The sequence below is a fragment of the Nomascus leucogenys genome, chromosome 17 (assembly GCF_006542625.1).
Source record: "Nomascus leucogenys isolate Asia chromosome 17, Asia_NLE_v1, whole genome shotgun sequence".
Taxonomy (NCBI): Eukaryota; Metazoa; Chordata; class Mammalia; order Primates; family Hylobatidae; genus Nomascus; species Nomascus leucogenys.
In genome coordinates, this window is record NC_044397.1 from 44361517 (window position 1) to 44387778 (window position 26262).

The window sequence follows — 26262 nt, forward strand, 5'->3', positions numbered from 1 at the left end:
TTATATAATTATAATTTAGTTATATATTTGTAAATAAATAATGCATATATTTACATATTTATAAATTGATACATAGTTTATATATTTATAGTTTATGTATTTATAAATAACTTATATTTATAAATAACTTGATTATATTTATAAAATAAATGAATAAATAATGTATATATTTATAAAATAAATAAGTATTATATTATATTTATAAAATGAATAAATAATGGCAGAGCACAGTGGCTCACACCTGTAATCCCATCACTTTGGGAGGCTGAGGCAGGAGGATCACAAGGTCAAGAGATTGAGATCAGCCTGGCCAACATGGTGAAACCCCATCTCTACTAAAAATACAAAAATTAGCTGGGCGTGGTGGCGCACGCCTGTAGTCCTAGCTACTCAGGAGGCTGAGGCAGGAGAATTTCTTGAACCTGAGAGGCGGAGGTTGCAGTGAGCTGAGATTGCAACACTGCACTCCAGCCTGGCAACACAGCAAGACTCTGTCTCAAAAATATATATAAAGGCCGGGCGCAGTGGCTCATGCTTGTAATCCCAGCACTTTGGGAGGCCGAGGTGGGTGGATCACGAGGTCAGGAGATCGAGACCACAGTGAAACCCCATCTCTACTAAAAATACAAAAAAATTAGCCGGGTGTGGTGGCGGGCACCTGTAGTGCCAGCTACTCAGAGAGGCTGAGGCAGGAGAATGGCGTGAACCCGGGAGGAGGAGCTTGCAGTGAGCCAAGATTGTGCCACTGCACTCCAGCCTGGGCAACAGAGTGAGACTCCGTCTCAAAAAAAAAAAAAAAAATATATATATATATATATATATATATATATATATATATAAAATGTATATATGTATAAAATAAATAAATATAAAATATGAATTGACTTATGCAATAATGGAGGCTTGGCAGGCAGGGATGAGGTGGGGATAGTTAATGGGTATGAAGAAATAGTTAGAAAGAACAAATAAGACCTAGTATTTGCTATTACAACAGGAGTACTGTAGTCAATAATCATTTAATTGCACATTTAAAAATAATGAAAAGAGTCTCCTTGGATTGCTTGTAACACAAAGGATAAACACCTGAAGGGGGATGGATACCCCATTTTTCACCATGTGATGATGATGCATTGCATGCCTATATCGAAGTATCTCATGTACCCCATAAACATATACACCTACTATGTACCCACGATAATTAAGAATTAATTTTTTTTTAATTAATAAAGGCTAAGTCCCACAATCTGCTATCTGCAAGCTGGAGAACCAGGAAAACAGGTGGTGCAGTTCAGTCTGAGTTCAAAGGCTCAGGAGCTTTGATAGCCCAGGGCAGGAGAAGGTGGATGTCTCAGCTCAAGGAGAAAGAAAGAATTGGCCCTCCCTCTGTTTGCTCTTGTTGGGCCCTCAGTGGATTGAATGACGCCTACTCACATTGGTGAGACAGGATCTTCTTGACTCAGTCTACAGATTCAAATGCTAATCTCTTCCAGAAACACCCTCACAGACACACCAGAAGTGAGATTTTACCAGCCACCTGGGCATCCCTTAGCCCAGTCAAGTTGACACATAAGCTTAAACATCAGAGGAAGTGAGGTGGCTCCCTGGGTTCTGCAAAAGCAATTAACCACTCCAGACCTTGGTTTCCTTTCTTGTGAAATTATAAGGTTGGAATAAATGATCTGTCAAACTCACTCTTTCCTGGCCAGGTGTGGTAGCTCACGCCTATAATCCCAGCACTTTGGGAGGCCGAGGTGAGCAGATCACTGAGGTCAGGAGTTCAAGACCAGCCTGGCCAACATGGTGAAACCCCATCTCTACTAAAAATGGCATGGGCCTGTAATCTCAGCTACTTAGGAGGCTGAGGCACGAGAATCACTTGAATCTGGGAGGCAGAGGTTGCAGTAAGCCGAGATCACGCCAATACACTCTGGCCTGGGAGACAGACAGAGACTCTGTTTCAAAAATAAATAAATAAGTAAATAAATAAATAAAATAAAATAAAGTAAAATAAAATTTACTCTTTCCAGAGCCATCCCTCTGTGATTCTAACTCCACTGCCAGCGTGTCCTGTTGACTGTGACCCTGACTATGCCCCCTCATCCCTTTTCCATGTCCATGGTAGATGAGAAGCCTGTACATTTCCAACAGCAGTCATCACACTGTTGCCTGAGCCTTGTGAATTCCTCTGGGCATGCTGACTTTTTGTTCTTTACTACTGTCTTTTAGAAGAAAAGAGCCCATCATTTGATCAGACAGCCTTTGCTATGCTGACCCAAAACCTGCTGCTTGGACAATCACAGGTAAAACCTCTGACAGCATCACTGGTGTGAGTCAGTAGGGTACTGTTCAGGCCCAGTTTAATGGGGGAAGTGAAAGGTGAGATTTGCTCGAATACACATATTCTCCTGTACAATAATTACTTTGCAACCCACACACTTTTGGGGACCCAGAATTCATCTTGAACCAAATCCAGGCTTCCTTGTCCTTTTCTGTAAGACAGAGTCTCCATAGTCAGGAATGGCAGTGTGAAAAGCAAATGGAAAAACAAATGATGCAGGGAGGCAGGATGGCTTTTGCATCACTTGCTGGTCAAAGGCTTTCTTTCCCATTGGGATGTCAACATCCGCAAGCTGCATTGTTTTGGACTTTGACACAAGCCCAAACGGGAGACCTACCCAGCTTCCAAGCAAGGCGGTTTGAGCAGAAAGACAGCCCTGGGGATGAAACATGAGTATTTATCCTGTACTCTGTTCTCCCAGCCTTTTGGGTTATGCCTGAGGTTCCTGCCTCATCTCTGTTCTAAGTTATGAATCAAGACTTCGTAAAACATATTAGGAGCTGAACTCATCAGAGAGGAAAGAGCCCTGCCTGGGGAGTCCAGCGTCCTGTCTCGTGGTTCCGACGACTGACCTTGGGAAAGCAAGGAGGCACTGCAGGCCTTGGTTTTCTGTCTTGTAAAAAATGATAAGGTTGCGACCAGGCGCAGTGGCTCATGCCTGTAATCCCAGCACTTTGGGAGGCCGAGGCAGGTGGATCATGAGGTCAGGAGTTCGAGACCAGCCTGACCAACATGGTGAAACCCTGTCTCTACTAAAAACACAAAAAGTAGTCAGGCATGGTATTGTGCGCCTGTAATCTCAGCTACTCAGGAAGCTGAGGCAGGAGAATCTCTTGAACCTGGGAGGTGGAGGTTGCAGCCAGCCAAGATTGTGCCACTGCACTCCAGCCTGGGCAACAAAACGAGGCTCTGTCTCAAAAAAAAAAAAAAAAAAAAAAAAAGATAAGGTTGCAATAACTGTTCTGTAATGTTCATTCTTTCCAGGACCAACCTTCTGTGATTCTACTTCTAACTTCATTGCCCAAAGCATCCTGTTGACCCTGACCCCTCATCCCTTTACAACTATGTCCATTATAGTTGAGAGATCTGTGTATTTGAAGACATCAAAGATACACCACTACTGAAGACATACCACTATTGAAGGTGTACCATTTTGGTTTCAGTGATTTAACACAATCCAACCCACAAGTACAGAAAATACCAGCCCAGTGAAACGACAACCATCACGCTTTCTTTACTACTCATGTAATAATAGATATTAATGATCTATTTGGACCTAGCTTGGCAGTAGGCACTGTAGGGTATTCCTAAGAAGAATGTGAGCTGTGGTGTGTGCCTGTAGTCCCAGCTACTTGAAAAGCTGATGGAGGAGGATTGCTTGAGACCAGGAGTTCAAGACCAGTCTGGGCAGCATAGCGAGACTCCATCTCGAAAAGTAACAATAAAAGAAGAAGAGTGCGACTTGGCCACTGCTTACAGAGTTGAAGGTTCTCTTGAAGGTGTTCACCCCTACAAAATAAGGAGGGTATAACTGGGGGTTAGTAGGTTAAAGTCAGTTCAAAGAAAGGAAAATGCCTGTGGGCAGAAGTGGGAAGAAGTATTTGGGAATAAGGATGGGCTAAGGCTGGGCCACTTCAAGAATGGGTAGAATCTCAATAGGCAGAAAGACCTGCAGGAAGAGAGAGGGAAAGAGAAGCCTCTAGTCTTGAAGATTCTATGCTGTCTGGAGCAGGGATTACATGTTGGAAGCAAGGTAAAGTACTATACGGGTGGTTATAATCTTTCCAATGTAGCACTTTCTCATTAAAGAGCTCTTTTATCAGAGTTACCTCATTTAACTGTTATAACATCCCTTTGGGTTAAAGTTATTATCTTTATTTTACAGATGAAGAAATAGTGACTCAGAGGAGTTAAGTAACTTGCCAACAGGCACAGAGCTGAAACATTTTAGAAGCAGAAACTCATAGCTTCAGAATTTAAGTCAATGTTCCTTTTACTCTAAAATGCTTTGAAAGCCAGTGTATAGTGGGTTTTAGTTGATAGGCCAGCTGTCAGGGAGAAAGATCTGGACTCTAGACTCACAAAGGTTGTCATCATTTAACATCATGACCTCCATTTCCTCAAGTGGTCCGAACAGTTGTTACCTGGTTGCCAGATCAGCATAGATCTGAGTTTCTGAGAGGTGCTGTTTGTTGTCAGGCAGACAGGGCAGAGTCCACCTCAAAAGTGAAGGGTGAATTAGCCAGGCATGGTGGTGCATGCCTGTAATCCCAGCTACTCGGGAGGCTAAGGCACGAGAATCACTTGAGCCCAGGAGGCGGAGGCTGCAGTGAGCCGAGATAGCGCCACTGCACTCCAGCCTGGGTGACAGAGTGAGACTCTGTCAAAAAAAAAAAAAGAAAGAAAGAAAGTGAAGGGTGGGGCTGGCTAACAGTTTTTAGGTGGGTTAGAGCAATAGTAGAGAAGGGGATAATTCAGTTGGAGGAAGTTAACTTATATAGACCTTGCCACTTCAAAACTCTTTTCACATCTTAATTATTTTATTGAGTGCCTACTATGTGATAAGCACTGAGCCAGGTACTAGTTTTTCTTCTTTCAAGGTCACTGTCAGCCATTCCAACGATGTCCTCATCAGCATCTTACAACACTTGCCCTCCGTGTCCTTCCCGTGTTCTAACCTTCAATCATAAATTCATCCAGCAAATATTTGTTGAGCACCTGTAATATAACCAGCCCTGTGCTAGGGTTAGAGGAGACACACATGCACACACAAAAGCTATGCTTCCAGCTTCTGGTGCAGGGATTAAAAAGAAATTAAATAAGGGGATAGAATTAAAATTGAAATATACTCTGAAAGAGACACAAAGATATTTTAATATCTAAAATATCTAATTTATAGCATTTAAAAAGCACTGGATAATGCTGAGAAAATTAGTAAACAGCTCAGAAGGTCTTAGACTTGAATTCCTACATGCACAATAAGAAGATAGATTCCAAATGGATTTGAGAGTTCAATATAAAGAAGGAAGAAAACCATTATAAGAAACTATAAGATCATGCTTCTCTCCTCTTACATTGACAGAGACCTTTCTAAGCATAAAAGCAAAGGAAGAAAGAATAGTAAAATGCCAATAAAAACCTTACAATTTTTTAAAAAGTACACACGCACACTCACACATACTATATACAATATTGACAGACATCTTTCAGGACAATTTGATGCTGTGAGTTTGTGATTGAATGAGGCTCTTTGCTAGAAACTGAAGGATGATGGATAAAACATCAAAAAAAACCTGAAAGATGGATCGAGGCTCAAGTACAAGATAAACATCTCATCTATCGGACACAGCAGGAGCTGAAGCTGAAACCAGGGCTTTATGGAGCCTGGATCTGGAATCAGGGTTGGGAAGACAGATAAACCACTGCTCTGTTTGAAGGTAGGGGCTGAAGAGAGACTGAACGTGCTCATGAAAGGAGACTGGAAAACATGCTGCAAAATCCTGCCTAAGAAAAATATTCTTAGATTATATATCTAATAAAGAGACTTTCATCTAGAATATATAAAGAACTCTTACAACTCAATGATAAAAACATAATCCAATTAAAACTATAATGAGATACCATCTCACACCAGTCAGAATGGCTATGATTAAAAAGTCAAAAAATAACAGATGCTGGGGAGGTTGTAGAGAAAAGGGAACGTGTTTATACTGTTGCTGGGAGTGTAAATTAGTTCAACCATTGTGGAAGACAGTGTGGTGATTCCACAAAGACCTAATGACAGAAATACCATTTGACCCAGTAATCCCATTACTGGGTATATGCCCAAAGGAATATAAATCATTCTGTTATAAAGACACATGCAGGGCCAGGTGCGGTGGCTCATGCCTGTAATCCCAGCACTGTGGGAGGCCGAGGTGGGTGGATCACAAGGTCAGGAGATCGACACCATCCTGGCTAACATGGTGAAACCCAGTCTCTACTAAAAATACAGAAAATTAGCTGGGCGTGGTGGCGGGTGCCTGTAGTCCCAGCTACTCAGAAGGTTGAGGCAGGAGAATGGTGTGAACCCAAGAGGCAGAGCTTGCAGTGAGCCAAAATCGCGCCACTGCACTCCAACCTGGGCGACAGAGTGAGACTCCATTCAAACAAACAAAAAAAAGACACATGCAGGCATGTGCTTATTGCAGCACTATTCATAATAGCACAGACACGGAATCAACCTAAATTCCCATCAATGATAGACTGGATGAAGAAAATATGGTACATACACACCATGGAATACTATGCAGCCATAAAAAGGAACAAGATCATGTCCTTTGCAGGGACATGGATGGAACTGGAGGCCATTATCCTTAGCAAATTAACACAGGTACAGAAAACCAAATACTGCATGTTCTCACTTAGAAGTGGGAGCTAAATGATGAGACACATAGAGAGAAACAACAGTCACTGGGGCCTATCAGAGAGTGGAGAGTGGGACGAGGGAGAGGATCAGGAAAAATAACTAATGAGTACAAGGCTAAATATCTGGGTGATGCAATAATCTATTCAACAAACCTCCATGGAACAAGTTTACATATGCCACAAATCTGCACATGTACTCCTGAATTAAAATGAAAGTTAAAAAAAGAAACCCCCCCCAAAATAGGTAAAGGATTTGAGTAGACATTTCTTAAAACGAGACATACAAATAGCCAATGAATTCATAAAAAAGGTACTCCACATCATTAGTCATTAGGGAAACACAAATCAAAACCACATTGAGATACCATTTCATACCCACTAAGATAACTATAATAAAAAAATAGATGGACAATAACAAGTGTTGGCAAGGATGTGGAAAAAATGGAATCCTCATACGTTGCCTGTGGAAATGGAAAATGGTTCAGCTACTATAAAAAACAATTTGGCAGTTACTCAAAAAGCTCACTATAGAATTGACATATGACTAGGTAATTGCACTCCTAGGCATATACCCAAGATAATTGGAAACATATCCATATGCAGACTTGTACAAGGTGGTTCATAGCAGGTGCTATGGACTGAATTATGTATCCACAAAATTCATGTGGAAGCTTTAACTTCTAGTGTGATAGTATTTAGAGACCAGAGGTACTGTAATTAGGTTTAGATGAGACCTTAGGAGTGGAGCCCGCATGATGGGATTAGTGCCCTGATAAGAAGAGACACCAGAGAGCTTGTTCTCTCTCTCTTCCCTATGGGAGGACACAGGGAGAAGGCAGCTACCTGCAAGGCAAGTCTATGGTATTTTGTTATGGTAGCCCAAGCTGATTAATTCAATAGGATCAATCATAATAGTCAAAAGTGGAAATGATCCAAATGCCCACCAATTGATGAGTAGATAGAGAAAATGTGATCTATCCATACAACAAATTAATATTCAGCTATAAAAACCGGAATGAATTACTGATGCACGCTACATCATGGAGGGACCTTGAAAACATCGTGCTAAATGAAAGAAGCCAGAAACAAAAGACTAACTAGGGTATGATTCCATTTATACGAAATGTCCAAAACAGCAAATCCATAGAGACAGAAAGTAGATTAGGCGTTGCCAGGGGTTGAAAGTAGGAGGGGATGAGGTATGACTGCTGATGGGTACAGAGTTTCTTTCTGGGTTGATAAAGATGTTCTGGAATTAGATAGTGGTGATGGTTGCTCAATTTTGTGACTATACTAAAAACTGCAGAATGGCACATTTATGAGTATGAATTTTACGTATGTGAATTATCTTAATAAAGCCACCCAGAGTTTTAAAAATCACTATCAAAAAAGCCCTTCTCTTGTCTTTGAGACTGCTGAGTCTTATTCTTAGGTCTGTAGCTTTCCAATTTTCTCTTTCATTGTTTGCAAATCTTTGGAAGAACTATTAGAGTGGTGCAAAGGTAACTGTGGTTCTTGCCATTGAAAATAATGGCAGAAACTGCAATTACTTTTGCACTAACCTAATAGTATCCACAGTATTGGTTCTGATTCTTTGGATGACAGAAGGAGTCTATCTAGAGCTTGACGAATGCCAGAGGTTTGGTCTTTAAGAAATTCTTTAAAAAATCCTACTTAGCCAGCCTGGCCAACATAGCGAAACCCCATCTCTACTAAAAATACAAAAAAATATTAGCCAGGCGTGGTGGTGCGTGCCTGTAGTTCCAGTTACTCAGGAGGTTGAGGCATGAGAATGGCTTGAACCCAGGAGGCGGAGGTTGCAGTGAGTCGAGATTGCACCACTGCACTCCCATCTGGGCAGCAGAGCAAGACTCTGTCTCAAAAAGAAAAAAAAATCCTACCTAGGCCTATACCTCCTGGCAGGCTGCAAGCCTAAGGTAAAAGGAGAGCACAGACTTGACCTCCAGACTAGGAGCCTCATGAAGCCTTGAACTGGCTCTGTGATTGTTGATATGATGGTCTCCATATCAACATAAGGCATGGTTTTGCATTGAGGTTATGGAGGAGCAGATGGAGGCAACTGCAGACCACCAGACAGAAGAGAATAAATAGATAAGAACTAAACAAAAACAAAACTCATAGAAAACTAGCCTATAAATCAAAATATTAAAATGCAAGAAAAAGCCATCTAATGGAAAACAATCAATTATACCCATTTTCAGAACAGAATATAAATTCACTCATGCAGCATTAAATGTATACAACAGCTGGACAAATACTTTAAAATTTATATTATTAGGATGCTCAAATAGAAAAATGAAGATATGTTTTCAATTTGGAAAAACAAGACATTACAAAATTTCAAAAAGCAGAGCTAAAAAGAACAGGTAAATACAAAAACAATTAAAATTAAAGTAGTACAATTTCAGAAAAGAAAAATCATGGTCACTGGAAATTATACAAAATGGAAACAAAAGGAGGATTACTTAATGAAAAGATAGAACTGAGAAATTCACACAAAATGCATCATGGAGAGGCAAAGATATGTAAAACAGGAAATAGCAGTTAGAAGACATGGGAGACTTGAGATCTTTCAACATTCAACCAGTAGGAATTCTAGAAGCCCCAGAACAAAAGAATAGGGGGAGTTATGGAAAATCTATTTTTTGGAAAAAAAAAAAAACAAAAGTAATTCATAGGCATTTTCTAGAATTGAATTAAAGATGATCTTCAGTTTGGAAATCCAAGTATTCAACAGAGTGAAGCTGCATAGAAATCTCAGGAACATAACCTTGGGTATATGGAAATTCCACATAGGAAATAACACGATAAATTAATGGAAAAAGAATGACTGTAGAGAAATATGGAAAGTATGTTCTTACTACATATTGTAAATAAGATGAATTTTAAATGAACTAAAATACACATTTTAAAGGCAAAACTTCAAAGCTTTTAGAAGACAATTTTGAATAATATATTATCTCTTGGTAGGGAGTATTTCTTTAAAAGGAGGCACAAAATATAAAGCAAAAGATTGACAAACTGGACTACATTAATGTATAAAGCATCTTCATAATAAAAATAGAAGAAAGTTAAGACAAGTCACACACTGAGAAAAGGTATTTACAATGTACAAGAAAATTATTTACAGAACATTTAAGGAGCTTAAAAAGACAACTCAGAAGAAAAATAGACGAATAGTATGAACAGGCAGTTTACAGAAGAGGAAAGCTGTCTAATGGAACTCCAAACTCATTAAGCCGAAGGGAAAAGTCAAGCTGGGAACTGAGTCACACAAACCTGCCACCTTTTTTGCTTCCTAAATAAGATGGCTACAAGGTGAAAAGTTATATACCTCCCTCATATTTTGCCCACAAGTAAATTCCCAGTGCGCTCCAAGATCCTTGCCCTAAAGTGTTTCTGTTAAAATTCACCATAAATGACAGATTATCTTTACATATGCATTCACCTCTCTGCCCACCTGACACAAATGCATATCTGATTGTTGCCTTACCCCCATTTGTCTGTTATTTTATACAAAAAAGCAGAGTCCCTGCATTTTTGCATGCCCTATTTGTGTATGTTATCTTATGTAAAAATGCAGATTCACTGAGCCAGACAAAGGCATGGATGACTATTCCCCCCACCTCCTTCTTACATTAAAATTGTGTGTTTCTCAATATCCTGCCCTTTCCCCTTTAAATTTGGAGGCCTCAAAATCATCTTTGGAGAAAGGCGTAAACCTGTCTTCCAGGCACACGTCCTTAACTTTGGCAAATAAACCTCCTAGAATGATTTAGATTTGTCTTGGTCATTTTTCTTGATTGACATCTGAATGATTGATAAACATATAAAAGGATTCCCAACCTCACAAATAATCACAGAAATACAACTTAAAACAACAATGAACGCCAATTCACAGCCATCAGATTGGCAAAAATTAAAGTTTGACAATAAAGAGTATAGGTTAGAGTATGGAGAAACAGAAATTCTATTACACTGTTAGTGGGAGTGCAAATTGATGTAACAGCTTTTGAGGCCAATTTGATTATATGTGGTAAAGCAGAAGATTCTCTTTAAGAGACAGGGTCTTGCTCTGTCACCCAGGCTGGAGTGTAGCCTCAACTTCCTGGGCTCAAATGATCCTCTGGCCTCAGCCTCTTGAGTAGCTGGGACTACAGGCATGTGACACCCTTGCCCAGCTAATATTTTTATTTTTTGAAGAGATGGGGTCTCACTATGTTGTCCATGCTGGTCTCAAACTCCTGGCCTCAAGCAATTCTCCCACCTCAGCCTCCCAAAGCCCTGGGATTACAGGCATAAGCCACTGGATCCAGCACGCAGTAGATTTTTATACTCTACCACTAAGGAATATAGTCTCACACGGGGATAAAGGAAACATGTTTATAAATACTCATTGCAAAACTGTTTGTTATAGAGGAAAAAGGAAACCATATGAGCATTCATTCATGAGAAAATGGATAAGTAATTTGTGGCATGTTAATATAGCAAAATGTACTGCAGCTAAAACAAATGAACTACAGCTACATAGATGAACATTGAGAAATGCTGAAAAAAATTTTGAAATGAAAAGAGCAGTGTATACAAGTTATATGAGGGGTCTTTAAAAGTTCATAAAAAATGCATATTATGAAAAAATCTATGCAAGGATTTCAAAAATTTTTATACCAAAATAGGCTTGTGCCAACTTGTTATAACATGTCTGAACAGGCTCTAGTTTCAGGCACTAAGAAGGATAAGATATTGGTTTCAATTAAGCTCCTATCAGAGCATCATGTATTCTGTTAAAATTGAAGCAAGAACAAAAATAAAATTTATCGTGAAGCTTGAGAGGAAGAATGGTAAAAAGCATTGATCCTTTATGGAAAATTTATGGAGACAGTGCCCCAAAGAAATCAGCAGTTTACAAATGGATAACTCATTTTAAGAAGGGACAAGATAGGCCGGGCATTGTGGGTCATGCCTGTAATCCCAGCAATTTGGGAGGCCGAGGCAGGCGGATCATGAGGTCAGGAGATCAAGACCATCCTGGCTAAAATACAAAAAATTAGCCAGGCTTGGTGGCGGGTGCCTACAGTCACAGTTACTCGGGAGGCTGAGGCAGGAGAATAGCATGAAACCAGGAGGCAGAGCTTGCAGTGAGCCAATATCCCGCCACTGCACTCCAGCCTGGGCGACAGAGCAATACTCTGTCTCAAAAAAAAAAGAAAAAAAAAAGAAAGGACAAGATAATGTTGAAGATGAAGCCTGCAGTGACAGAACATCCACATCAATTTGTAAGGAAAAAATTAATCTTGTTCATGCCCTAATTGAAGAAGACTGACAATCAACAGCACAAACAATAGCCAACACCATAGAAATCTCAATTGGTTCTGAATACACAATTGCGATCAAAACATTAAAGTTGAGCACACTTTCCACTTGATGGGTGCCAAAACAGTTGCTGCCAGATCAGCTGTAGACAACAGCATAGCTTTCATTGGAAATTTTAAACACATGGGATCAAGATTCTGAAGCACTTATTTGAAGACTTATAACAGGAGATGAAACATGACTTTTCCAGAACAATCCTGAATACAAAACACAATCAAAGCAATGGCTACCAAGAGGTGGAACTTGTCCAGCCAACACAAAAGCAGACCAGTCAAGAGCAAAGGTCATGGCAACAGTTTCCGGGATGCTCAAGGCATTTTGCTTTGTCTTTCTGGAGGGATAAAGAAATGATAACATCTGCTTATTAGGAAAGTGCTTTGAGAAGTTTTGCCAAAGCTTTAGCAGAAAGATGCCTGTGAAAGCTTCACCAGAGAGTCCCTCTCTACCCTGACAATACTCCTGTCCATTCCTCTCATCAAATAGGGGCAATTTTTTGAGTTTCAGTGGGAAATCCTTAAGTATCCACCTTACAGTCCTGATTCAGCTCCTTCTGATATATTTTAGTTTCCTAATCTTAAAAAATCTTTAAAGAGCACCTATTTTTTTTTCCTTCAACTAATAATGTTAAAAAGACTGCAATGACATGGTTAAATTCCCGGGACCCTCACTCAATTCTTTAGGGATGGAGTAAGTTGCTATCATCACTTACAGAAGTGTCTTGAAGCTGATGAAACTTATGATGAAATGTAGTTTGTATTTTTTTGCGTTTATTATTATTTTATTTTATTATTATTTTTTTTTTTGAGTCAAGAGTCTTCTCTGTCACCTGGAATGGAGTGCAGTGGCATGATCATAGCTCACTGCAGCCTCAAACTCCTGGGCTCAAGTGATTCTTCCACCTTAGCCTCCCCAGTAGCTGGGAGTACAGGTACATGCCACTACACCTGACTTATTTATTTATTTATTTATTTTTGAGATGGAGTTTTACTCTTGTTGCCCAGGCTGGAGTGCAATGGCACGATCTCAGCTCACTGCAACTTCTTCTTCCTGGGTTTAATCAATTCTCCTGCCTCAGCCTCCAGAGTAGCTGGGATTACAAGCATGTGCCACCATACCCGGCTAATTTTGTACTTTTACTAGAGACGAGATTTCTCCGTGTTGGTCAGGCTGGTCTCAAACTCCCGACCTCAGGTGATCCACCCACCTCGGCCTCCCAAAGTGCTGGGATTACAGGCACAAGCCACCATGCCCGGCTAATTTATTTATTTTTTATAGAGATGGGATCTCCCTTTGTTGCCCTAGGCTGGTCTTAAACTCCTGGCCTCAAGTGATCTTCCTACTTGGCCTGCTAAAGTGTTGGGATTACATTTTTATCTTTTAATTCATTTTCCACAAGCTTTTTGAAGTCTTCTTGTATGTGCAGAGGGATGTATGCCAAATGCACATTGTATATGTATTATATAAGTTTAAATCATGGAGAACAGTATCATTGAAAGTCTGTAGAAACCTAAATTTGTAGCAAATATCTAGAAATAATATAACAAATTTATGATAGTGGTTAGCTAACTAGAGCAGTAGGAAAGAGCTTGGGAAAAGGGATTGGAAAAGGGACATGGTGACCCCAAATTAATCTGCGAAATTTAACTTAAAAAGTGTTTGAACTAAACACAGACTAATGTTAAGATTTTATAAAGCAAAGGAATGGTGTTTATTTTATTATTTAAAAATTTTTGTTATATATTTTAGATGTTTTATTATGAACATATTAAAAATCCAAAACACCCCAGTACTAACAGACAAAATATAAATTGGGAAAGGTTGAAACATATGTCAGGCATGGTTGAGGTTCTTATCATATAACCTGCTCTTATTTAGCAATGAAAATGAGACGAGCACCTGGGAGAAAAGTTGGGCAACAGCATTAACAGGCAAGGTATGAGAGGAAGACACAAATGACCTGTGAACTTAAGAAAGGAAGTTCAGTATCAGTGCAAAAATGCAGATCGAAGCAGCAATAAAATACTATTTTTTAATCTACCAAATTTTAGGAATTTGCTTGTAGAAAGAGATTCTCCGCTACAGATTCTCACAAAATTTTATTTTCAGAGATATTCTTCATGGTGAATTATAGTGATGAAAAAATACACTACACTAAGGTGCTTCCCTCTGTCCAAGCCATCAGTTCTCTTTCCTAAATTCCATGTCACACATTTTTATATTCACTGTTTCTTGTCTTTTTTTTTTTTTTTTGACACAGGGTCTCACTCCATTGCCCTGGCTGGAGTGCAATGCTGCGATCACAGCTTACTGCAGTCTTGACTGCCTGGGCTCAAGTGATTACCTCACTCCAGCCTCCCAAGCTGGAACCACAGACATGCACCACCACATCCAGCTAATTTTTTAAATTACTATTTTAGAGACAGGGTCCTGCACAATTGCCCAGGCTGGAGTGCAATGGTATAATCACAGCTTACTGCAGCCTCGACTGCCTGAGCTCAAGTGATTCCCCCAAGTCAGCCTTTCAAGTACCTGAGACCACAGACATGTGCCACCACACTCGGCTAATTATTTTTATTATTATTTTAGAGACAGGGTCTCACACTGTTGCCCAGGCTGGAGTGCAATGGTGCAATGATGGCTTACTGCAGCCTCGACTGCCTGAGCTCAAGCGATTCCCCCACCTCAGCCTCCCAAGTAACTGCACCACAGTCATGTGCCACCAGATCCAGTTAATTTTTTAAACTATTATTTGTAGTGACTAGATGGTGTTGCTATGTTCCCTAGGCTGATATCTTCACATTTTAACATCTGTGAAATTGAGGTGTCTTACAATCACTGCCAGGGGGCAGTCATGATGAGGTTGTTGTTGTCTATACATGCTTATCATAACTCACAGAGTAAGTGTGTGCCTCTTTCCAAGCAACCAGCAGCACACACTTCTTCTCCAATGCTTCCTAAGGGCTCTATAAACTGTACCTGTATAAGCAGGCTTGGAAATGTACATTCATCTCAAAGCACCATCCTACTTCAAGCTAGAGCAACTTAAGATGAACCAAAGCAGGTTAAGTGAAAACAATGTCAAGAATCACGCATTCATAACAAAAGTAACTTCTTAAGGTGGCAGGGCTAAATGAAACTAAGCAGAATGCTTGAAAGCAAGCAGGAAATGACACTTTTAATTTAAATGAAATGTGAGTTAGAGCAAGTTTAGACAAAACTAAGCAATTTATGTCAAACAAGCTCCGAATTGATCATTCTTTTTAAAATTAATTTCTTACAAGGCATTCAAGAAAATCTAGTTAATACTAAGCAGTTTACATGAAACCAAACTCAAAATCACTTGTTCCTATCCAAGAAAACTTCTTATTGCCCATTGGAGCTAATAAATATATGTACCTCAACAATTTATATGAAACCAAGCGCAGGCTCAAAACTTCTCAAAATGCATTTCTTACAATGAGTTAGAGTGTATGTAGTTGAAACTAATCAATACATGTGAAATCTAGCTCAATATCACTCACTCATTTCAAACAAAACTCATAAACCTCATAAACTTTATATGTGTAAACAAGACTACAGAGGTGTTCCTTGCCCTGTTATCAAGGAGTCATTGGATTTTACAGTGATCCTTTATTCTCCAAACCCTTTAAAATTAGATTTGTGTTGCTTTGGTTGAAAAAGATCATCTTAGCATCTCCTTGGGAAAAGCATTTTAGGAGGATTTGTGGCTACTCTAAAGCTAGAGTCCCCATCTTTTTCGGCACCAGGGACTGGTTTCACGGAAGACAGTTTTTCCACGGACCAGGGACGAGGGATGGTTTTGGGATGATGCAAGCACATTTCACTTATTGTGCACTTTATTATTATTAGATTGTAATATATAATGAAATAATTCTACAACTCACCATCATGTAGAATTAGTGGCGGCCTTGAGCTTGTTTTCTTGCAACTAGATGGTCCCATCTGGGGGTGGTGGAAGACAGCGACAGATCATTAGGCATTAGACTCCCATAAGGAGCACACAGTCTAGATCCCTCACATGCACAGTTCACGATAGAGTTCTTGCTCCTGTGAGTATCTGATGCTGTGGCTGATCTGATAGGAGGCAGAGCTCAGGCAGTAATTTCAGCTATTGGAGGTGGCTGTAAATGCAGATGAAGCTTTGCTTACTCTACTGACTTCCTGCTGTGTGCTGGGTTCCTCACACCTAACAGGCTGAGAGCAGTATTGGCCTGGGGCCTGGGGACCCCTGCTGTAAAGGAACGTACAAACAGTGATGGGGGTGAAGAGTTATTATCCTCATTGTGTAGGAGCCTATGAAAATAGATAAGAAACTCTCTAAGTATGCAAAAGATGAATGGGTCAAGAACAGAGAGCTGGCTGAAAAGGAAAACAATCAGGGAAGAAATATTTGAAGCATATGTAACTTCTCCGCAAGTCAGAGAAATGTAGACTGGGAAAATAAGTTGATTTTTTTTTGCCTATTAAATTATGCAAGATTTAAAAGCTAAACTATCCATGATGCTCAGGTTACAGTAAAACAGGAACTATTATTTATTACAGTGTTTATTACAGTAAAACACTAATAGGAGTGTTAATTGAAGCAGCCTTTCCGGAGAGTAATTTGTCAATATGTAAAAAGAGTTTTTAAAATACCCATACCTTACACATTTATGCAAAAAAAAAAATACAGGAAGGATAAATCAAACTAAACACATTGTTTAGAGAAGGATGGGCATAAGAAAGAAGAGGTATGAAATAGGAACAGAGAGACATTTTGTTGGGAGAAAAGCTGAGTGTTGGGAGAGAAGCTGAGGCAGGGCTTGCATGTCTGCTAGACTTGCTGGCTCCCTGCTTCTTCCACTCCCATTGTCTCAAGCAGCCATTTGTTTCTCATTCACTTGATACACTGTTTCCTTTCAACCCCACATCCTCACCACCTGTTTCTTTGTTTAACCGCCAATAAATAGCGTGGGCTCCCAGAGCTCAGGGCCTTTGCAGCCTCCACACTCAGGCGATGGCCCCCTGGTCCCACTTTCTCTCTTACTTTTTCTCATTCCTTTGACTCCACCGGACTTAGTTGCCCCTACCACCTGGTGTCGGGCCTGATCACCCCAACAACATTTCTCGTGTGTATATATACCTTTGACATGGTTCTAAGGTCTAGAAACATAGTAATGTTTTACATACCTCCAAAATAAATGAAAAAGTAAAATCAACCGTGATGGGGCACAGGAGTGGGGTCACCAAAAAAAGAAGACAAACTGGGCAAACTGGTTCACACCTGTAATCCCAGTGCAACATGGTGAGAGCTGTCTCTTAAAAATAAAATACAAATAGCAACAAATGAACCTAATTGTGTTGTAAATGATTAGCCACACTAAAGGGAGTGAGGGAGTGTGGGAGGTAAGAACTAACTTTAGTAACTTTGGAAAATGGGATTTCTTTATTTTTTAGAATTGGGGGGCAAGGTCTTGCTATGTTGCCCAGGCTGGACTCAAAACTCTTGGCCTCAAGTGATCATCCCACTTCAGCCTTCTAAGTAGGAAAGTATGATTTTTAACTGGATACTACAAGACTGAAAACAAAAAGAACTATACACAAATACTGTACTCAAGCTAGTAAATGTGTTTCTTAGAGGGGTATGAGTTAACAATTCTGAAACTATGGTTTTACTTGGATTGAACAGGTGAATAAATACATTGTAGATGACATCTTCAGGGTTTCTCACTGTCAGATAAATAAATTACAGGCTGGGCACAGTGCCTCATGCCTGCAATCCCAGCATTTTGGGAGGCTGAAGCAGGCAGATCACCTGAGGACAGGAGTTAGAGACCAGCCTGGCCAACATGGGGAAACCCCGTCTCTACTAAAATACAAAAAATGAAACTGGCATGGTGGTGGGTGCCCCTAATCCCAGCTACTTGGGAGTCTGAGGTAGGAGAATTGCTTGAACCTGGGAGGTGGAGGTTGTAGTGAGGCAAGATTGAGCCACTGCACTTCAGCCTGGGCAACACAGCAAGACTGTCTCAAAAAATAAGTAAATAAATAAAAATAAATAAATAAATTACAAATAAGGAAAGAGGGAAGGCTAGAATTAACACTGTGGCTTTGGATTGTCATAGGAAGTATCAATATGAACTCATAGTTTTAAATACATATGCAGAGAGGGCACAAATATAATGGTGTTCCCATATGTGGATTAGAACACATACATATATTTTCTAGCTATGTCCACTAAGAAGGCTTAGAATTAATGACACCCTAGTAGCAATGAGGACATTTATTACCCAGATCTTTGTTTCTAAATACCACTCCCAATCAAAGAAACCAGGACTACTTGGAGAAGCGGATGATTCCAGAGCTGGGGGAGGGAAAAATCCAAGCTAAACCCAGAGTATCTTGTGTTGTCAGAAACTAAGTGCTCAAGAAAGAATGGGGGCAGATCAGAAAAACATAGGAGCCCACACTAGAGGAGATCCCACTGGCCAAAGCTAGACCAAACTTAGCAGCAAAAGAAATAACTATATTACTGGATTGAAATCCATAGAGTGAAAAACGAAAACAAAACAAAAAAAGAGAAGAAAATTCAGAAGTTTATATTGATGCAGATACAATCATTTGCTGCATAATGACATTTTACTCAACAACAGACCACATATACAACAGTGGTTCCGTAGGATTACAATGGTGTTCAAAAATTCCTATTGCCTGGTGATATCATAGCATTAGTAACATCGTAGTGCAATGCATCACCTTTTTAATGTTTAGATATGTTTAAATACACAAATACCATTGTGTTACAATTGCCTACAGTATTCAGTACAATGGCACCATAGGCTATACCATATAGCCTAGGTGTATAGTAGTCTAGACCATCTAGATTTGTGTAAGCACACTCTATGATGTTCACACCACAATGAAATTGCCTAACGATGCATTTCTCAGAAAGTGTTACCATCATTAAGTGATATATGACTGTAAATAATTTAATGAATTAATTTATAGGAGCAAAGAGATAGCTCTTTATAGAATAATTCCAGTTAATAAATGTAAAAAGATGAAAGAAATAGAAAATCGCCATTAGGCAAACACCACAGTAATAATTGCTGTAGGCAAGTTCCACCAATAGATGCTAAAATTAGTAGTCGAAAATTTGAAATCTCTTGCATTTCAATACACTAACAATGAACAATCTGAAAAGAAATTAAGAAAACAATTCCACTTACAATAGCATCAAAAAGAATAAAATACCTAGAAATAAACCTAACCAAGAAGATGAAAGATTTATACACTGAAAATTACAAACATTGCTAAGAGAAATTTAAAAAGACACAAATAAAAGACATCTTATGCTCATGGATTGGAAGGCTTACTATTAAACTCCCCAAACTAACCAAACCAAACTACCAATTTGATCCAATTCCTATCAAAATCCCAGCGGCAGTTTTCACAGAAATAAAACAAATAATCTTAAAATTCCAATGGAATCTCAGGGGATCCCAAATATCCAAAACAATTTTGAAAAAGAGGAACAAATTTGGAGGAATCACACTTCCTGGTTTTCAAACGTATTACAAAATTACAGTAATCAAAACAGTGTGATACTGGCATGCAGACAGACATATAGGACAATGGAATAGAATAGAAAGACCAGAAATAAACCCTTCATGTGTGAAGGGAACATCACCCACCAGAGCCTGTCATGGGGCTGGGGGAGGGGGTAGGGATAGCGTTAGGAGATATACCTAATGTAAATGACAAGTTAATGGCTGCAGCACACCAACATGGCACATGTATACATATGTAACAAACCTGCACATTGTGCACATGTACCCTAGAACTTAAAGTATAATTAAAAAAAAAAAAAGAAGCCCTTCATGTGGGGTCAAATGATCCATGACAAGGCAGTCAAGACCATTCAGTGGGGAAAGGTTAATCTTCTCAACAAATGATGTGAGAAAAACTGAATATATACATGAAAAATAATGAAATTGGACCCTTATCTTAACAATATACAAAAATTAACTCAAAATGGATTAAAGACCTAAATGTAATATCTAAAACTACAAAACTAGAAGAAAACAAAGGGGAAAAACTTCATGACATTGGACTTAGCAATGAATTCTTGGATATGTCACTAAGTAAGTGCAGGCAACTATAGCAAAAATAAACATACAGGGCTACATTAAATGTAGAAACCTTCGTGCATGAAAGAACATAATCAGCAGAGTGTAAAGATAACCTACAGCATAGGAAAAAATATTTTCAAATCACAAATCTGGTAAGAGGTTAATGCCTAGAATATGAAAATAACTCCGACAACTTAAAAACAAAAAATCAAATAACCAGGACAGGCATCGTGGCTCATGCTTGTAATTCCAGCACTTTGGGAGGCCAAGGTGGGTGGATCACTTGAGTTCAGGAGTTCAAGACCAGCCTGGGAAACATAGTGAAACCCCATCTCTACCAAAAATATAAAAAATTAACCAGGCATGGTGGCATGCACCTGTAGTCCCAGCTACTTGGGAGGCTGAGATAAGAGGATCACTTGAGCTCAGGAGGCAAAGGTTGCAGTGGAATCAAGATTGAACCACTGCACTCCAGCCTGAGTGACAGAGTGAGACCCCATCTCAAAAACAAAACGAAGCAAACAACCAACCAAATAACCTAATTTTAAAATGGGCAAAGGACTTGCATAGGCATTTCTCCAAAGACTGAGAGGTGACAGCGTGCTGGCAGCCCTCCCTTGCTCTCAGCGCCTCCTCAGCCTCCGCACCCATTCTGGCCGCGCTTGAGGAGGCCTTCAGCCTGCTGCTGCACTGTGGGAGCCCCTTTCTGGGCTGGCCGAGGCCGGAGCCGGCTCCCTCAGCTTGCAGGAAAGTGTGGAGGGAGAGGCGCAGGCGGGAACCGGGGCTGCGCCCCGGCGGCACTCACAGGCCAGTGTGAGTTCCAGGTGGGTGTGGGCTCAGCGGCCCTGCACTCAGAGCGGCCGGCCAGCGTCACCCGCCCTGGGCAGTGAGGGGCTTAGCGGCCCTGCACTCAGAGCGGCCGGCCAGCGTCACCCGCCCTGGGCAGTGAGGGGCTTAGCACCCGGGCCAGCAGCTGTGGAGGGTGTGACGGGTCCCCCAGCAGTGCTGGCCCGCCTGCGCTGTGCTCGAATCCTCACCAGGCCTCAGCCGCCTCCCTGCGGGGTAGGGCTCTGGACCTGTGGCCTGCCATGCCCGAGCCTCCCCCAGCCTCCCCGACGAGCGCTTTCCCCTGCTCCCCAGCGCCTGGTCCCATTGACCACCCAAAGGCTGAGGAGTGCGGGCACATGGTGTGGGACTGGTGGGGCAGCTCCACCTGGGGCCCTGGTGGTGATCCACTGGGTGAAGCCAGCTGGACTCCTGAGTCTAGTGGGGACTTGGAGAATATGTCTAGCTAAGGGATTATAAACGCACCAATCAGCACCCTGTCAAAACAGACCAATCAGCTCTCTGTAAAATGGACCAATCAGCAGGATGTGGGTGGGGCCAGATAAGGGAATAAAAGCAGGCTGCCCCAGCCGGCACTGGCAACCCACTCAGGTCCTCTTCCATGCTGTGGGAGCTTTGTTCTTTCGCTCTTTGTGATAAATTTTGCTGCTGCTCAGTTTTTGGGTCTGCACAGCCTTTATGAGCTGTAACTCTCAGTGCAAAGGTCTGCAGCTTCACTCTTGAGGCCAGCAAGACCACGAACCCACCAGGAGGAGCTGTAACTCTCACTGCGAAGGTCTGCAGCTTCACTCCTGAGCGAGCAAGACCACGAACCTACCAGAAGGAAGAAACTCCAAACACATCCGAACGTCAGAAGGAACAAACTCTGGACACGCTGCCTTTAAGAACTGTAACACTCACTGTGAATGTCTGCGGCTTCATTCTTGAAGTCAGTGACACCAAGAACCCACCAATTCCGGACACAAGATGATGTGCAAATGACCAACAAGCATATCAAAATATGCTCAACATCAGTAATCACCAGAGAAATGCAAATCAAAAACGAGGTGAGATATCACCTCTGACCCATTGGAATTGCTAGTAGTAAAACAAAACAAAACAGAAAAACAAAAAAAACACAAGTGTTGGCAGGGAAGTGGAGAAATCTACATACACCCTTGTGTACTTTTGGTGGAATTACAAAATGGTGCAAATGCTGTGGAAAACAATATGTGATTTTTTTTTTTTTTTAGATGGAGTCTCACTCTGTTGCCCAGGCTGCAGTGCAGTGGTGCGATCTTGGCTCACTGCAACCTCTGTCTCCTGGGTTCAAGCGATTCTCCTTCCTCAGCCTCCTGAGTAGCTGGGTCTACAGGTGCCCGCCACCACGCCTGACTAATTTTTGTATTTTTAGTAGAGTCGGGGTTTCACCATGTTGGCCAGGATGGTCTCAATCTCCTGACCTCATGATCCACCTGCCTTGGCCTCCCAAAGTGTTGGGATTGTAAGTATGAGCCACTAAGTCTGGCAGGTGTTTTCTTAAAAAAATTAAAATAGAAGTACCATATGATTCAGCAATTTCACTTCTGGATATATATCCAAAAGAATTGAAACCAGGGCCTCAAAGCGGTATTTGTACACTCATGTTTATAGCAGTACTATTCACTATAGTCAAGAGGCGGAGGCAACCCAAATGTCATCAGTGGATAAATGTGATATATACAAACAGAATGTATATAGACTCAATGGAATAGTATTCAGCCTTACAAAAGAAGGAAATCCTGTCACATGCTACTACATGGGTGAACTTTGCTGACATGATACTAAGTGAAACAAGCCAGTCACAAAAAGACATGTACTGTATTTCCCATATTTGAGAAACCTGTAGCAATCAAATTCATAGAAACAGAAAGTAGAATGGCATTTACCAGGGGCTTGAAAGAGGGGAAAAGGGAAAAAGGGTGATGTTCAATGGGTCTAGAGTTTCAGATTCCATGATAAAGATAAATAAATAAATGAATAAATAAATAAAAATTTGAGAAGAAACAGGATATTTGCATAGTCCCAAAGAAGCATGACTCATTCAAATATGTATTAATTATAAAGAGAAAAATCATAACTTTACAGTGGAGAAGTCTGGCAGATATCAGACATCACCTTAACCAAGTGATCAAGGCTAATGTCACCAGCATAAGACATATCAACCTAGGAACACCCTCATATCACGTGCCGAGAAGGGCACAATGTCACTTCTGAGATTTTCTCGCCCAACATGCATAACTTGAATTCAATCTAAGAAACCATCAGAGGAACCCACATTTGGGGACATGCTCCAAAATACCTGACCAGTACTCAAGGTCATGAAAAGACAGACTGAGGAACTGTCACAGATGGGAGGAAACACAATAAATGATAATGAAATACAAGATGTGACCCTGGATTGAATCCTAGACCAGAAGGAAGACATTAGTGGAAATATGGTGAAATTTGAATAGAGTAGGCTGGGTGCAGTGGCTCTCGGCTGTAATCCCAGCACTTTGGGAGGCTGAGGTGGGCGGATCACGAGGTCAGAATTTTGAGACAGCCTGGCCAATATGGTGAAACCCCGTCTCTACTAAAAATACAAACATTAGCCTAGTGTGGTAGCACGCGCCTGTAGTCCAGCTACTCAGGAGGCTGAGGCTGGAGAATTGCTTGAACCTGGGAGGTGGAGGTTGCAGTGAGCTGAGATGGCACTACTGCACTCCAGCCTGGGCAACAGAGCAAGACTCTGTCTCAGAAAAAAAAAAAAAAAAAAAAAAAGGAGTAGAGTTTATAGTTTAGTTAATAGTGTTCTACCACTTCCTAAATTTTGATAATTGTCCTATGATTATATAAGACATTATTAACAGGGGAAGCTAGATGAAATGTTTGTAGGAAATCTGTACTATTTTTGTAAATTTTCTGTAAACCTGAAATTATTTTAAATTACAATTTTTTTTTTTTTTTTTAGACGGCGTTTCGCTTGCAACCTCCATCTCCCCAGTTCAAGCGATTCTCCTGCTTCAGCTTCCCCAGTAGCTGGGACTACAGGCACCCGCCGGCACGCCCAGCTAATTTTTATATTTTTAGTACAGACAGGGTTTCACCATGTTGACCAGAATGGTCTCGATTTCTTGACCTCGTGATCCGCCCACCTGGGTCTCCTAAAGTGCTGGAATTACAGGCATGAGCCACCATGCCCGGCCCAAATTACAATTTTTAAAACTCTATATACGTTCCGCCCCCGCCCCGCCAGGAGTTTCTTTTTCAGAAATCTTTTCTAAAGGAACAGTCTAAAATATAAAAGTGTTTACATAAAAAGATTTATCATAGCATTATCCATAATAATACATCAGAAAAAAGAACTATAATATGCTCAGGAATAGGATGACAGCTTGTAAATTATTATCTTTTCTGAGTTCTTGGATTTTTTGTTGTTTGAGACTGAGTCTCGCTCTGTCACCCACGCTGGAGTGTAGTGGCACCATCTCGGCTCACTGCAGCCTTCGCCTCCCAGATTTAAGTGATTCTCCTGCCTTGGTCTCCCAAGTAGCTGGGACTACAGGCATGCATCACCACATCCAGCTATGTGTGTGTGTGTGTGTGTGTGTATTTTTAGTAGAAACAGGATTTCGCCATGTTGACCAGGCTGGTCTCGAACTCCAGGCCTCAAGTGATCCACCCGCCTTGGCCTCCCAAAGTGCTAGCACTACAGGGTGAGCCACTGAACCTGGCCGGCTCTTGGATTTAAATACAACCTCTACACTGACAACTTCCAAATGTACGTCCCTCCTCTTATAGCCAGCTGGCTGCTGGCGCCACATCTGTACCTGGAAGAAAGCCTGAGGGGTGCATCAAAGTGGCATCTCTAAAAGAGCTTCGGATTCCTTCCCCCCATTCCAACTTCAGACTTCTCTGTTGAAATTTTTGAAGTCATCCTCATTCCTCTGATCTCCCTGCCTTCTGAACTCGCTCTGTAAGCAAGTCCCTTAGTTTTCCCTCCAAGACACATTGCTGGGCCATTTCCTTCTCTTCAGCATCATTCCTTCTTCCTGCTACAAGCCACCATCATCTCTCCTGGACCACTGTGTTGCCCAGGCTTGTCCTGAACTCCTGGCCACCTCCTCAGTGAGACCTGCCTTGACCACTCAACATAAAGCAGTCTCATCCCCACCTACCGGACACTTTCTATGCCAACATGACTTTGAAAAATGTTTGAGCACTAGTAATATGCAATAAACAAAAATGATTTTGTTCACACATTTGTTCAGTGGTTAACGTTGTGCCTCCCTTCTGTAAAACGTAATCTTCATAAGAATGGCTTTTAAAAATAATTTTATTTTATTTTAGATATAAGGTCTCATTCTGTTGTCCAGGCTGGAGTGCAGTGGTGCAGTCACAGCTCACTGCAGCCTCAGCCTCCTGGAACCAGGTGATCCTCCTGCCTCAACCTCCCATAGTGCTGGGATTACAGGTATGAGCCAATGCACCAAGCCAAGAATAGCTTTTTAAATTGTGAATTTAAAAAATTTCCAGAACTAAAGAGAAGTTGAAAGACTAGTACATGAACTTTACCTAGTTTAATCTAATGTTAACATTATAACACATTATCTATCTTTTTCTCCTTATACACACACACACACATACATGCATACATACGTACTTTTGTCCTTATCTATTTGAAATGAGTTGCAGACATTGTGGCATTTTACCCTCAAATACTTCCTCATGTATTTCTTAAGAGTAATGACATTTCTCTACATAATATTGTCACAATTAAGAAAATTAACACTTCCATAAATTCATCTAACATACAGTACAAATTTCTCTGTCTTAAAAATGTCTTTGATGTCAGTTTTATTTGTCTCGCTGATTCAGGATCTTATCAAGTGTCACGCATTGCATTTGGTTGTGAAATCTCTCTAGTCTTTTTTTTTGAGAAAGAGTCTCACTTTGTCGCCCAGGAGGGAGTGCAGTGGCACCATCTCAGCTCACTGCAACCTCCACCTCCCAGGTTCAAGCGATTCTCCTGCCTCAGCCTCCCGAGTAGCTGGAATTACAGGTGCAAACTACCACGCCTGGCTAATTTTTTGTATTTTTAGTAGAGACGGGGTTTCACTATGTTGGCCAGACTGGTCTTGAATT